The sequence below is a fragment of the Miniopterus schreibersii genome, assembly GCF_964146895.1.
Source record: "Miniopterus schreibersii genome assembly, chromosome: 7".
Lineage (NCBI taxonomy): Eukaryota > Metazoa > Chordata > Mammalia > Chiroptera > Miniopteridae > Miniopterus > Miniopterus schreibersii.
Genome location: NC_138108.1, coordinates 39391557 through 39407385, shown reverse-complemented (window position 1 = coordinate 39407385; position 15829 = coordinate 39391557). Strand labels below are relative to the sequence as shown.

Below are 15829 nucleotides of genomic sequence, written 5' to 3'. Positions count from 1 at the left end.
TCAAAGACAGGACCATCTTTTAAATATTGTCCCTATAATCTGTGTATTAAAACTGGAGTTCAGAAAAAACACCATTCCCCTAAAGTTAAATAAATGGTGCATCACGTTTAGAAAACGGATGAAGGAAATGTAGCCGTCAGATGTTCAAACCTTGATTTGACTACTGGGTACAGATTACAAGGCTCAAAGCCAAAGTGGATAAAATAACCCAAGACAATTCCGTTTCACCCGCCATGGCGAGGTGAATATATCTAAGGCTGGTTTTGAAGCACAGGTATTGTAGCAATATTTTTTGCTACTTGCAATATTTTATTTTATACCCAGAGAAATCAAACTAAACTCAGCTTGTGGTGTATTTGATTTCCAGAGATAAAAGAAGCACACCTTTGTGTTTTCCTTCTGTTTAATTTATGGATGAGAAGCGGTTAGCCATCAGGGTGGGCTAATGAAAAAGCAAGACTAAGGGGAAATGCTAGTGAAAGACGGATGGAAGAAACTGTAGAATCTGAGATAAACTGTCAGTCCCTTAGGCAAGATAAGCCAGAACACCACAGTGCCAAGAACAACTGGCTCGGGTTTCAGGTCTCAGTCCCGAGCAATACTGGGAATTGAGGTTCATCTTTTAAAAAGGAATTTTGCCAGGATAGCAAATTATGTAGGTAAACTGAAAATAGTCACTTTTTAAGATTTTGTAGTAAATGCAATAAAATTTGTTAATACTATAGGTCTGTATTGTATTGAATTTTTATTTTGTTGTTTAAAATATAAAAAAGCTTTTGTTTCTTTTCAACCTAGTGAAACTTATAATGTAGGATAAGTTACATGACATCTCTTATCTATCAACTGTTATAAAAGAAAAATGCAATGCTTTGCAAACATTGACTTTTCTTAGTTCCAAGTTTTTCATGAAACTTTTAAATACCCTCTAGCAATGCCCTGTTTGTGTTGAATACACACATAATGCATTGGAGGTGATACACACTTTTACTTAGATGTGGGGGAAAACGTTTTTCACAAAAAGACACTTTCGGATTGAGTTCTATGTCCATTTACACATGGATCCCTTTAATGGATGTTGAGAGTCTTGATTTAGAACTTTTAATAGGCTCGTTTACATTTTGCAAATCTCTACCTTTGAAATAAAAACGCAGTGATCCACCCATCTGCAGACAATTAAGACCAGCAGCCAAGTATAAAAGGGTGGAGAACTTTTAATGGGTGTTTATAGATTGGAAGCACCGACCCCCTTTTAAATGAAAGAGGTCTAAGAAGAAATAGTAAGTGTTAAGGATAACCATGAAATTCATTTAGCCCCCCAAGCAGAAGATCTGTTATCAAAGAATTGGCAGGACTCTATTCCTTCCAACTTAAGGCTCTTAGCTTAAGTACTTAGCAAAAGTACTTAGAAAAGAAATATCTTATTTAGAAGTGTTTTGATTATAATTTCTTAGCTGCTTTAAGGTCAAAACACAAGCCCACAGGAAGACCAACAGTAAGGTATGTGATATAAAAACAAATATTTCCATAAAATCTTTGCCCTAGCAAAAAGAGAAATTCTTAGTAGGTTTAAGGTGGGAATTTAGGGAATAGTATTTTTTTACAGGAAATACTGGTTAGGCGTTTTATATAGGGGGTTCTGCATTTGTGAAGGGATAATTTGCTCTAAAATATGTGGGCAACCAGCCTAAATTCTCTAATTGAGTAGTTTGCTCATAACCCCAGGCCATTAGGTGAATGTAAACTGTTACAGGCTTAGTAAGAAAATAGTCCCATTAGGATTTTTGTATTTGTATGCGGTTGTGGGTTAGAGTAACTGTTTCCAAAATCGTGGATTAATGAAAAGCTCTTTTTTCTGAGTTTGCAAATACCAGCTTTGAAATGCTCAAAGTCAAATTAAGCCACGGATTCTTTTTTTTCGTTGTTGTTGTTTTTTTACAGTTAAAAAAATTTTTACAAGATCAAGTCTCAACTATAAGTTCCATTGTAAGTTATCGAAGGAAAATTAGAGATATTTAATTGACTGGTTGTTAATAATAAAGGAAAACAGACATATTTTCTTTGATACTGTCATTCAAATACTTTGCTCATGTCTTAAAATTCCCCTCATTGACCACTGCCAAGGAACTTGATGCACAGAAAATGGGTATGACTTTTAGAAAATAAAGAGGCGTGCAGAAATTCAAGGAATGCCATGTAGATGAATGTCATTTGGTAAACACAGTGTATTTAAGCTTGTATTTCTGTGAAGGAGAAGACAACTTTATGTGCTCTTCTTACATCTACTCTTGGATTCCTCTCTCATAATAGAGCTCTTCAGTTAAACAGTCTGTTTCCTTTTCTGTTCCCTGATTCCTGTTAACTCATCACATTGTATTTCTTACTAAGCATAGTATACTTGCACATCCCAGAGCAAGGCAAGAAATGAACCAAAAATAGATGCATAATATTCCTTAAATCAATAACTGCAAATGCAGAAGAAAGTCAGTCGAAGGAGGAAAATATCTGACCAAACATAAGAGATAAATTTAATAGGCATTTAAAATTAAGATAATTCATGTGTTTTATTCATGTCTCCAGTTCTCCTTGGAAGTAGACTCTAGTACTAATAAAGCTGTGGCTAATATTACATCAAATCTTTTAAAAATTGACTTACACAAAAACTTTTCTTAGCAATTAAAATAATAAGAAACAAAGTCACAGTTAGAGCCCAGCACCAATCTTTTACTTTACCTGGCACAGTGCTAGGTGTTTTCTTGGCTGTTTAACTTTTTACTCTGTCAGGTTTTCTGTTTTCCATTTTAAAATTTCTTATTTCAAAACATGGTAAAGCAATACCTTAAGTATATATTTGCCTAAACAATTTAGTTGACTAACTCAGAATAATGTGATATGGAAGGAAATATTGTTTTTTTAAAAAATAAAATTTAAAAGGCACATACTAAAGCAGAATTGTTCTGAAATGATTTGTAAGAAGTGGAGAATTAAACTCATATATACACAGAAGTATGTGAAGAAAGAAGGGCTTTAAGAGGGCCTTGCTATACTGCAAAGGTATATCTAAACTCTATACCTTGCAAGAATGTACTAAAGATTTCCAGAACAGTTTAATAGTTTTGAACTACTTTCTAGAAACTTCCTGAAAGATGTAACAGAAAGAGTGTATTTATTCTCTTCTTTGGATTGAGATTGAAACTAGAATACTTGAATGATAAATTTTGGACAAGTTGAGATGAGATTTGCTAAAAGGCTTGATGATAAAAGAAATACAAATTGACTCTGGTAATAATCAAATGGAGAAGAATTTATCTTCAAAATTCTTCCCTTAATTTCTCACTTTCAAAAATAATAAAATAATACCATAGAGAAAAAGGAAGTGACTCATTAGATTCTTTCACATACCAGTTTAACCTGTATTTTTAATACCAGCATAACTATGAACTGTGTTTAGAACAGAATGAAAATGGATGTTTTCATGGAGAGCAAGCCCATTGGAGTAACCAAAAAAAAGGGAAATATTAATGACAGCTGACACCCAACAGAGAAAAAGAAATTTCCATAAATATAAACATAAAATTAGAAACTATCTGCATGTAAATATGATTCATGAGGATCCTAGATGATTTATCAGAAGAGATATAGGTAGCATTTTAAAAGAATAAATGTCCCATCTCTCTCAGTTCCATCTTGTATATGCAATACCTTTAATATTGTTTTTAGATAAATAAGAAAGAAAAAATGCTAGCCTTTTATGACACAATATCTATTTTAGCAGAAAAAAATACTATAAGTCTAAATAGTCGCTCTTTCAAATTTACTAAAATGAGGTTTTACAGGCGTTCCTGGCCGTTAACTGTAGGAGGTAGGTGAGGAGAGTTTATTATAACATTCTCTCCTTTGCATATGTTTGAAAATTTTCATAATAAACATTTTAAAAATGAAAAAGTGCACTCCTTAAGATTTAGAGAGTAGATAAATTGATATTTGCCAAGTTCGTATTTAGTAATCAAAACCTGGAATATATTGTGGAATTTCTTCTCTAGCAAAGACTTGTTGGTGAAAGAGATAAGGCGGTGGGTTCCTGCTCCGTCTGGCGACAATGTAACGAGAAGGTGGAACGAGGCAGAAAGGGAAGTCGGAAGGGAGGGACAAGGCAGCTTGGTGGCTATTTTAATATTACAAGACTTTGTTCTTCGGATGCTTCACCACCTCATTAACCTACGTGTCATTTTGGAGTATTTTGCCATGCTCGGATGATTAGAGACTTGCTCACTAACAACACAACATTTTAAATGCAAGCTCTTCCCTAGAGTCGTGGTGAATTAATTTTCAATTAGTTCTCATTAATGAACTTCATTTTTCTGGCTCTAATTGCTGTCCCAGCTTCAGAAAATTTAGCAGGCACTTTGATGGGGTAAGGGGGGGCAGCTACAAGTGTCAGGAATACCCTGGGCCTTTTTCAGAAGGTCTTACTTCAACCATTGTCCAAAATGAAACAAAAAATTCTGTCTAAGTTATAAATCATACACATACCATCAGAACCCATGCTTCTTTTCTGGGGTCTTCAGAGGTAAGTTTTATTGCTAGCTGCACCTGGTATTTAACTTGCACCCCAAAAACAGGCTCAAGAAGAGATAAGATCGAATTTAGGTAAGAAAGGGCTCTGGGCAAGTCATTTACTTAGATTCCTCTCATGAAAAAGGTTTAGTCCAGATAGACTAGATCCAAATAATATGAGTCTATAACACTTGGCAAATAATCCCAAATGAATCTAATACAGAAAGACAAACTATATAGTAAAACCAATGTTCTTGGGTTGCTTAATGAAGGACTAGGAGCCTGAGTTACATGCCCACAAACCAAAAACTCTAGCAGTTTCTCAGGAAGAGTGTGATGCTCTTGTGCCAAGACAAGGTTTCTATGCTCCTTCCATTTCTATTTTTAAAAACCTACAACTGAGACAGGTGAGATACTCACCACCCACAGCCTAAGCCTTTGCCTTTATAAAATTTAATAAACATTTTTCGTCATCCTGATTTTGCCATGGGAAACTGAGTTTGTTAATAGCTTAATCCTTTGGTGTTTGCTCTTGAAGAGGCACACATTTTAATATACACCATGATTTTAGAACTAGAAGAAGGTATTTAATAAACGAAGCACATTTCTTAGTTTATGGTAAGAGTTCTTCCTTTGTCGCAGAAATGGTAATTTCAGTATTTTTCATTAGGTATTTATTGAATGCCAATTTACTCATAATATGAGACCTTCAGGATCATATCTAAAAAAAAATCCAAAGAAACTAGAAGATAGGGGATCCTGTTCCGGTGAAATTATAAAGTAGTTGAGATGATAGAAGAGGAATGCATGAAACTGTAGAACAGTGACAAAGCAACAGATAACTAGGTACACAATAATGCAGAAGTTATAAGGGGAAGTGCTCAGGGCACGTAAAATAGTCAGTTATGATGGCCCTAACCCTTTGCTGGTGATTATTTGTTTTTACTTCCTTCATCAGAAGCAGTTTCGCTGCACTGCTGATCATTTTCTTTTGAAAACAAACTCAGATTTTAATTCTTTTTAAATGAGTGGCATCTTATAGACAGAAGAGTTTCCTGGCATTCAGTTCTTTGACACAGAAAGGGATAAGAATAACACTGGGGATTTTCTACGATGATGTAAAGACAATGAGTTCCTGGTAAATCAGCAAGAAACTGGAAATGTGAAGCACTTTATTATGTCAGTCACTTTTAAAGATCGGGAACGTCACCGTGCAGATTAGATACAATACGTAAAAATATAAAAGGAACGATAGGTAATAAAACTATACATTCTTACATGTACAGGAACAAAACTCAGAAGAAATAGGTGGCCCATTAGTTAATGCAGTGAATTAAGGACAATTTGTCAAAGCGTTTAGAGATATTTAATCTTTAATAAATGGATCTGTTTTTAACAAAATATTGTCTAATTACAAACTTAAGATCTGGAGTCTGATGATGGTGTAGTAAAAAGAGCTCAGGTTTTAGAATCAGACAGACTTAAATTAATCTCACTTCTGACATTTATGAACCAGTTCTTGGACAAGTTTCTTAACTTCTCTGGGTCTCGGTTTCATTATTGGTAAAGTACAAATAACAATAATGCTGCCATTATAAAGATTTTTGTGAGGATTAAATGGTAAGCACTCAATAAAAATGAACAATTGCTATGACATATACTGAGCTGAACATTTGGAAGTAAGCGAGGCTCTCTAGGAGAATAAGGAAAGTTATCTTACAAAGTCATCTCATTAGTGAAGTCAATAAAATATTGTTATTAAAAACCACCAGGAAATTTGAGGACGTAACTGAATAAGAATTATGTGACTGCTATTACTTAGGTCGTATGGTGGTCAATTCAAAAAAGTTGATAAGATGTCAGTTACCAAATCTCAACTTATGGCACAAAAATCAAGTATTTAATATTATTTTGCCTCCATGATTCCACCGAAACACCAGATTATTGGGTCTTACCTTTTGTCTTAAATTATCCTGAGTTAAAAATCAACAATAACCCCCTTGCCAGTGTGGCTCAGTTGGTTGAGAGTCATCCCGTTGGATCCTGGTCAGGGCACATGCCTGGGTTGCAGGCTCTATCTCCAGTTGGGGTGTGGAGGCAACCGGTGGATGTCGATGTCTCTTTCTCTCTCTCTCTCTCTCTCCCCCCCTTCCTCTTTCTCTGAAATCAATAAAAACATTTCTTTAAAAAAAACAACAATAACATATATGTCCTGTTTCTTCCCATGAATAAAACATAAGTGTATATATGTGGTTTTATTAGGTCAGCTGGAAAAATAAACTCCCCTGCAGCGAGACACCTGTTTTCTACATATTCCAACATGGGAAACATCAACTCCCTTAAAAGAACCACCGTGAAACTGGCCTCTACATGCAATGCCCTAACTCAACATGATAATTCTTTTCCTTACATAATACATAATGTTGCAAAACATTAAAGACCTTCTCAGGATCTCTCATCTTAGTCATAATGTTCTTATAGGATGAATGATTTTTATTACTTTAATTACTTTTTAGACATAGTCACACCATAGTAAGTGAAATTCAAGTTGTATTACCAGAAAAAGAAAAAAAAAAAAAGCAATGAGAGAGAATTGAATAAAATTTTAATTCTGACCCTGCAGAATACTTTTAAAAATAAGCCATTTCACCTGTGGTAAAACTAATAGCATGTTATTGTCCCCATTCTAGCTTAAGAAAGTGTCAACTACTTTGTTTTGTTTTGTTTTGTTTTTCTTTTTTTTCTTTTTTAAACAATAATACATGTACATAGTTTCAAAAGTGGAAAAGTTGAAAAGAATATGCTCCCCTCACTAATCTCCCAGCTAAACTGGTTCTTAAATCGGAGGCATTATTCAGTCATGAGCATTATAAATGTAATTTTACATAGATTTACCTGGTACCAAGATGATGATAGATGATAGATGATGATAGATAGATAGATAGATAGATAGATAGATGATAGATAGATAGATAGATGATAGATAGATAGATAGATGATAGATAAACTCTTACTTCTGACATATGTAGTATATATTATCACACTTAATATTACCGTATTAGTTAATAATGTAACATATTAAATTAGAGTAAATGAACAATAAGTCTTTTGTGATTTTTAGTTTTGAAGAAAATATCTAGCAGAAAAAAAAGTCTATTGTACTATAAAATGATCTTTAAGAAGAGTTCTGGAAACCATTTCACTTAAGGTACTGTTTATATAAAGTAAAAGCAGAACTGAAGCAAATAACATAAGCACTTATACAGCCAGAGCCAAACAATCAGAATTCTTTGTAGCGAGACAATGATAGTTTATGTTCCTATAGATGGTCCTGCAGATCTGCGAGATACAAGTGCCTTCTGAAGCACAAAGCAGTGCGGTTATGTTTGACTTAGGCTTGATGTTAAAGTTATTTTATTATATTCTGTTTCCTTGAAATGTATGATCCAGAACTAAAAGTTTCATATGTGTGGCATTTTTGGTTACTTAGAATATTAATTATAGTATTTCATTATCCTTAAACTCTTTAATAGAAGTTCCCTTTAAGTTTAACATGGAAATAAGAGGACCTGTGGAGAAAAGCAAAGATGATATTTGCCTATACAGGATTATAACTAAGAACTCTGTTCCCATCTTGAGTGCATTAGTATTAATATTGCCTTAATGTATACTAAGCAACTTTATCTTTTTTTTTTGTTTTTCCTAATACATATAATCAAACATCTAGATGTCTTCTTAATAGTTTTTGATTCCATAAACACAATATAATAGCTTCATATCAATGTATTTCATGTGATTAAAGTGCATCTATTTAAATATTATATACAAGGAAAAATACTTTTAGTAAATACAAGTAATTGTGCTCAGATATCATAAATGCACATCAACATTTATGGTACATACTCAGTTTTATAAGCTAACAATTTAATACCATTTACTTGTTTCACAAAATTTAAAGTAATTTCTTCAGAGCTAGTTACCTCTATTTTTTACATCCATTTTCATAATTATGCATTGTACATGGTATGAGTAACCACCTTGAAACCTCTTTCTCTGAATATTATTTGGAAGGTAAATAATTAACACAGCAAACTGTTTTCAGAAGTTCCTATATTTTATGTATGCTTCGCTTTGAATTTTTTAAGTGTTTAAAGCATGCTAAATTGTTGGATTAGTAACTATTAATTTGTTATATTTATATGTATCAACATTAGAATATTTCTGCGTTGACAGACAGAAACCAAAGGGAACGAGGAAATGAACAACTAAACCAGGGCGCCATGACGTCATCCCGCACTCAGACCCACGCGCCCCTGGAGAGGCCGCTGACACAGGCCTGCTGTCTTCCGACGGCGCCCGGTAGGCCTCCAAAGTTAACAGTGTTTGCTGTCTACTGGCTTGTGTCAGAGCCTTAATAATTCCGTGTTTGGTTTTTTCCCAGAGGGATGGCCTTAAAGTATCTTCTTGTTTTGAGAAGTATGAGCGCTTTTGAGAACTGTGAAGCATTAATGTATTTTAGATACGCGATTCTGGTTAAGAAAACACGCAGAAGTCACACGTCCCCCGCTTGTCTTACAGTTCTCTCCTCCACTCGGCCGGCCCGCTCCTTGTTCCTCGGCGTAGCTTCTTTGTTCTCTTCCCCTCGGCCAAATGACTCTCTAGGAAGATAATTTAAAAATAGGTTAGGGCGACGGCACTGGCACCGCCGCGCTCCCCTCCCGCCCGCCCGAGCTGCGCCGGGCCCTCGCCCGCACGCGCCCGCCCCCGGTTCCCTTCCGACTCGCAGGGTCGGCTCTGCGCCCGCAGCGGTGCGGGGTCACTGTCGCTTCGCCTCGGCCTCATCAAATACTCGGCTTATGCCGTAGACTGTGTTCACTGTATAAATCAGGTTTCAATGAGATCCTAAGACATGGAATGTATTTCTAAGCTCCAGGGAAGAACGGAGCGTCTCATCTCAAATTTCCCACAGGCAGGCCAGCGCGCGGCACTGTTTTCAAGGGAAAGGAAGGTTTCCAGGGCCTTGCAGACCCGACTTCAGCCTTCACGTGTACACTTTGTAAGTATTAATTAGGACACTGTGTCTCTGATAACCCGTAGTAGGGCCTCCCCCTCCAAACCTCTAGCCACCGTCGTCTGGGTCTGAAGCATCCATGGGTCATTTGTTCTGCCAGGTGTCACATTTTTTTCGGAGGGCGTTATATTTTGATTTCTGAAAGAGGCGGCAGTAATGCTTAGCTCTGTGCCCCTCACTTACCCCCAAAGGAGCCAAAGAGCAGTACACATTTTGAGATCAATTACTTTCTCTTTGGTTTAGAAGGACCTTAGTGACGCAATGAGGCAACCTTCAAGACCAGTAATCTTGGTGCGAGATTCCAGCCACGCCAAATTCCTTCTTCACGCGGTGTAACGCGACAAAGCGCAGACACGCGCTCACCAGGCAGGGACAGCGGAGTGTCGTTAGTTGCCTTTAGCCGGCCTTCTCCTCCGGGAGCAGAGGGATGACTCAGACGTAGCATGTTTAAGATCACAGGCACTGGGCTTAGCCGCTCCCGGTTCAAATTTCACACATTGCTGGCTGTGTGACTTTGGGCAAGTTAATTAAGCTTAACTTTCTCCTCTATAAAATAGTTAATAACCGCATGTACTTCCTAGGGTTTCAGTGTGATAATGTATGTAACGTGTCTAGCACATGGCGAGCACTCAGTAAGTGTTGGTTATTATTATTTGATTCATTTATTCAACAAACACTGAACATCTAACTGCAAAACATTTTATGGACGCAGAAACTGAGGCATGGGAATCCGGTGCAATTATTCAAAGTTACTGTGGACAGAACTGGGACACAAATGTCCCGACATCAATATTTATCTCACCAGACTAAGCTGTTGGGTTTTTTTCTTTCCTTTCCTTTTTTGTTGTTGAAACTATTACAGATGTCCCCTTTTGTCCCCATTGACTCTCTCCGCCCAGCCCCCGCCCCCTCCCCAGGCCTTCCCTCCAACTATTGTCTGTCCAAGGGCTATGCATTTATGCATATAAGTTCTTTAGTTAATCTCTTCCTACCCCACCCCCCCGAGATCCCTCAGTCTGTTGCATGTTTCAATGTCTCTGGATCTGTTTTGTTCATCAGTTTATTTTGTTCATTAGATTCCACATGTGAGAGCATGTGATACTTGTCTTTCTCTGACTGGCTTACTTCTAATGTTATTTGTGATGTTAAAAACCCAACTTAGATTTAGGAAACAACCAGGAGTTTCTCAAAAAATAAAACATTTTAAAGAAAAGCCCATTTCTTGTTGTATTTTTGTGAAGGGTATAATGATTTCAAATATGTCTAAAATGTGTTCTTAAGCAGAACCAAATAAGACTGAGATGTATATGTGACCAACACGAAAAGAAAAAAAAAAAGCCAACAAATCTTTAAACCACATAAAAATCTATCTCATTACTTTACCCATGTCTCGCACAATCTAAAAAGTATGTCTTGTTGTCAACTAAGGGCCTGAGATTTTTATTTCTTTATTGTACACATCGTCTTTATTTCTTCATATAATGAGATTCTTATAAATTCTAATCAGTACTATATAATATAGCAAATAACAAAGACAAATAATGGGTGAGAAGCAAAAGGAGAAAGGGTCTCTTTCCATTGATCATTTAATTTCTCAAATGAGTGCTTATTCCCAGAGATTGCCTAACTAAATAGATTAACCCACATTCACCCTACCAAATGCTGATTTTAGATTCTTTATGGAACAAATATTACTTAAACCTTTAATTTTCATATTACTACTGAATTGAAATTTCAAGCTCTGTAAGCCCAGAAGAACTTAAGAATGAATAAAAGACTATGAGATGAAATCAAATTAAATATAAGTTTCTTCATATATTCTAATAGGCATCTAAACATATATGATACTTGGGTTGTTTGGCACAACAACACAAAAATATGTTTATGTTAAAAGTGATAAAATCAATAATTACTGTTGTCACTAAAACACTTCACTATTTACTCAGGATCAATTCAACAGTGAGACTTTTTTCCACTGAAAGCATAGGAACTAATTACATTAAGGCTGTCCAAAGAATTTAACCAAATTTAATGAAAGCTCTATAGGTGGGTTTTCCAAATGCATTTACCCAGAATGCCGAGGTCTGATGGATGAAGTAGCCCCGCATTTCCTGGCAGGAGTATTTCAGAGTGTTGAAACTTGATTTCTTTCTAAATCCCTCTAATCGAAAACTATACCAAAATTAATGCGAAAATAATTTTTGAATCGGCCAGGAGTCAAAATGTATATTTTGAATGACAGCAGTTCTCCTGGCTAATAATCATTTATTTAGCCCATATAAAAACCTCCTTATGGTTCCATGATTGTGCATTTCTGATACAGACAATTTATTATAAGAAAAGCAATATAGTCCTGGCCTGTGTACATGCATTTAAAATTTACTCTGCTGTGAGATATAACCTTGAAGAGAAAATGAATATTATTACAAATGACAAGACTTTTTACGCAAAACTGGCATTTGACAGTGTAATTTACAATAACACGAAGTCTTTTAATCCATGGACCTTATCTGATGTACATGATACTTATCAGTTTTGGGTCACATTATAACAACTCTGAGCTTAATATTCACTTTTAGGTTCCCCCTCCCCTGCTACACTAACAATTTTGAAGCTGATCAAAATATTTCTCCTAATTGAATAGGAGTTGAGATGAATCCATTGATTTATTTCACACATTTTTATAGAGCACCTATTATGTGCCAGCCAGGGACCTGTGCTGAGGAAAATCCATAGTCCCTGCTCTCGTATAGCTTAGAGTCTAGTGGAGAAACAAGACTTCTAGCAAATAACCGCACAAATAAGTATATAATTTAAAGGTGATTAAGTGTTATGAAGAAAAAGTATAGGGCACCATGAGCTAGAGCAGGGAGACTCTAATTTAGTTTGGGAGATCAGGGAAAGCCTTTCTGCAGACTTGACATTTAAGGTGAGAATTACAGAAAGAATGCGAGTTGGTTGGGCAATCTAGTGGAGAACTAGAGTAGATTACCTCCCCCCATACCCCTTCAGCCCACATACCCCTTACACACCTAGTGTGTTAACCACAGGTTTGGGCTGGTATAGAGAGCCTGCCCTCATCTCAGGGATTGGGCCCCTGATTGGCACAATCAGATCTCCTTGTCAGTGTGACTGGTTCAGAGATGGACTGGCCTAAGCCAATCAGTATGTGACAGACTTCGGGTTGAAGTAATTGATTCTTAGTGGGTATGTGACCTAAGCTGAATTAATCAGAATGATAGTCAGAGCTTCCTTTTGAAGGTAGAAGGGAAAGAGCTGTTTTCTCTTCCTGGATGTGAGCAAGGACATATAGTTTGGGAGCCAACAGCAGCCATCTCTCCACCAGGAGAAAACCCAGCTTGAACAATAAAGGCAACATACAGGAGAGAGCAAGGATAATCACAGTTCATGGTATTATGAACTGAAGGCTAAACCAACAAGTGGTCCATCCAACTTGAGTTTTTTACTAAAGGCTACCAAAAGCCTTCTGTTACCGGCAAAGAGGATTCTTAGCAGAGGACATATAGTCCATGTGAAAAGCCTAAAGCAGGAAAGAATGTGATACAATGTTGGATACTTCGTTTCCAAAATAGATCCATTCCTTTGCCCCCTAAAAACACAAGGCTCCTGATCAACTCCAAAGTCCTCTCTGCCTCTGGTATTTTTTCCACCTGCAAGCTGCCTATCGAATCCTATCCATCCTTCAAAGTCCTGTTTAAGTACTTCCTTTTTCTCCATAAAGTCTTCTCTAATCATTCTTACCTATAATGATATCCTTTGTCCTTTCTGATCCTAGCCAATTTTTTCCAATTTCAGTTTCAACATCTGCTATATTACTCAACCTACCCCTAACCTGTTCTCCAAAGTACTTTTGCACCTGCATGCCTTTGCCCAGCATATTTCATGTTTCCTCAAGTTGAATGAACTTCTTATACCATCTGTTGAAATTCTATACCCTTCAAACATCTTCTTATAGATAATCAGGGCTTCCTTCTGCTGGTGGGAGGGAAAGGAAGCCCACCTCTCTCGGAAAGCCTTCTCTAACCCCCTAGTAAGACATGAACATGTCTCTTTCTTCCACTATATTGTCCTTTATTTAGGACAGGAGCCAATTTTTATTCAACTCTGAGTTCCCACTGCATTACTACAACAGAAACACTAGAGGCAAATATTTTTTGAGTGAATAATTGAATAGATTAGTAAATAGATGACTTCCTTTAAATATATAGATATATATATTTTATGTGTGTGGAAGTTCTTAGAAAAAAGAACCATATCTATTTTTAATCCTCTCAGTAGATAGCAGTGTACATATGCATATTATAAGAACTAATATAAATATTTATTAAATTAAAAAGCTTACATATGATATGCTAGAATTTCAAATAATCAAGTATAAGAATTTAAGCAAATCTATGGTTGATGTTTTTCTTTCTTTTTAAACTGGAAGCTATAGAAGGTCATTTAGCCACTTTTTCTTTAATGTCAAGAGTTAAGCACATTCTTTGCTTATGACATAAATCATCAGAGCTATTACTAAAGTCTCTAATGTACAAAGATAGAAAGCTAATAGAAACCAGAAGTGTTGTTCATGTGATTAAGCATTAAATTTTGGTGAATTGAATTTAAATAGCAAATAGCTTCAGCTATAAATACTGGACTAAAAGAACTGAAGACCAGTGGAGAGGGGTGTCTCCATTTGAGGCAAAAATGAATAATACTACTGATATTTTTCAAATGGTGTGTAATAACAGATGTCAGGAGGCTTGAGTTCTTTGTTTCTTTTCACTCCCATGTGACATGGGCAGAACACATGACCTCTCTGGAAGTCAGTTCCCTCATCCACAAAAAAGGGACTATTTTGGTTGTACAGTGCAATCAGCAACCCAAGACATGATACTCAAAATCTTGGTGCCCAGGCTGCACCCCAGATCAATGATATTAGAATCTTTGTGGCTAGCACTCCGTCCTCAGGATTTTTTAAAACTCCCAAATACTTTCCAATACAAAGTCAAGGTTGAGAACCACCGAAATGGATAAATGAAGCACAGAAAAATCTTTGAAACTTCCATCCAGCTCCAAAAATTCTATAACCTAGCTATTTTTTCCATGCACCAGAAGAAGGCAGCCTTCTTTGTGTGCAACAACGGTGCTGGGTCTCAAGAAGCATCTGTAACGTGTAGCAGCTCCAAAGCATTGGCTGCTGGGCAAACTGACCAGTGTGTTTGCTAGTTGTCCATTTACTGGTTTCTATGAGCCGAGAGAATGTCTCCTTCTCACTATTTTCCTAAGGAATAGACTTACATATGCCCTAATAAGAGATGAAATAAAGAACATCTGCATACAACAGTTCATCAAGATTTATGACAAGGCCCAAACTGATATAACCTACCCCGCTGGTTTTATGGACATCATCAGCATTGACAAGACTGTAGAAAATTTCTGTGTAATACATGACACCACAGGGATGGCTTTGCTGTCCATCATTTTACACCTAAGGAGGCCAAGTACAAGTTGTACAAAGTGAAAAAGATCTTTGTGGGCATAAAAAGAATCCATCACCTGGTGACCCCTGATATCCACACCATCTGCTACTCATCAAGGTGAATGACACCATTCAGATTTATCTGGAGACTGGCAAGATTGCCATCTTCATCAGCTTTGACACTGGTAACCTGTATATGGTGCCCAGAGGTACTAATCTGGGAAGAATTGGTGTGATCACAAACAGGGAGAGACACCCTGGTTCTTTTGATGCGGTTCATGTGAAAGATGCCAATGGCAACAGCTTTGCCACCTGGTGCTCCAGCATTTTCGTTCTTGGTAAAGGCAACAAGACATGTGTTTCTCTTCCCTGAGGAAAAGATATGCACCTCACCATCGCTGAAGAGAGAGACAAAAGACTGGTAGCCAAACAGAGCAGTGGGTTAACTGATTTCTAGGTGGCATGATCGGAAGAGGTTTTGTATTTAATTAAAGATAATATAGCATAAATAAATAAATACATAAAATATTGTATAACTTGATACCCAAAACCATTGTCATTTCTTTAATAAATATTTATCATATGTTATGTTCCAGGCATTCTGCTTGATATTAGAGACACCAAAAGGAGTTCAGCATTCTAGATAAAGGTGGGAGGGGGTGGGAGGAACATAAAAAAGAAATACAGTATTCAGTCTCAACTCAAGGGAAGAAATAGGA

General features: G+C 36.5%; 1 pseudogene across 1 annotated transcript in view; it reads left to right on the top strand.

Moving 5' to 3' along the window:
* LOC308559395 (small ribosomal subunit protein eS4 pseudogene) overlaps positions 1-15567 on the top strand; it is a 36155-nt pseudogene extending 20588 nt beyond the window's left edge. Inside the window, exon 2 of the transcript in view lies at positions 14744-15567. The product of the transcript in view is annotated as a small ribosomal subunit protein eS4 pseudogene (transcript). The remainder of the gene's footprint in view (positions 1-14743) is intronic.
* Positions 15568-15829: the final 262 nt, after the last annotated feature.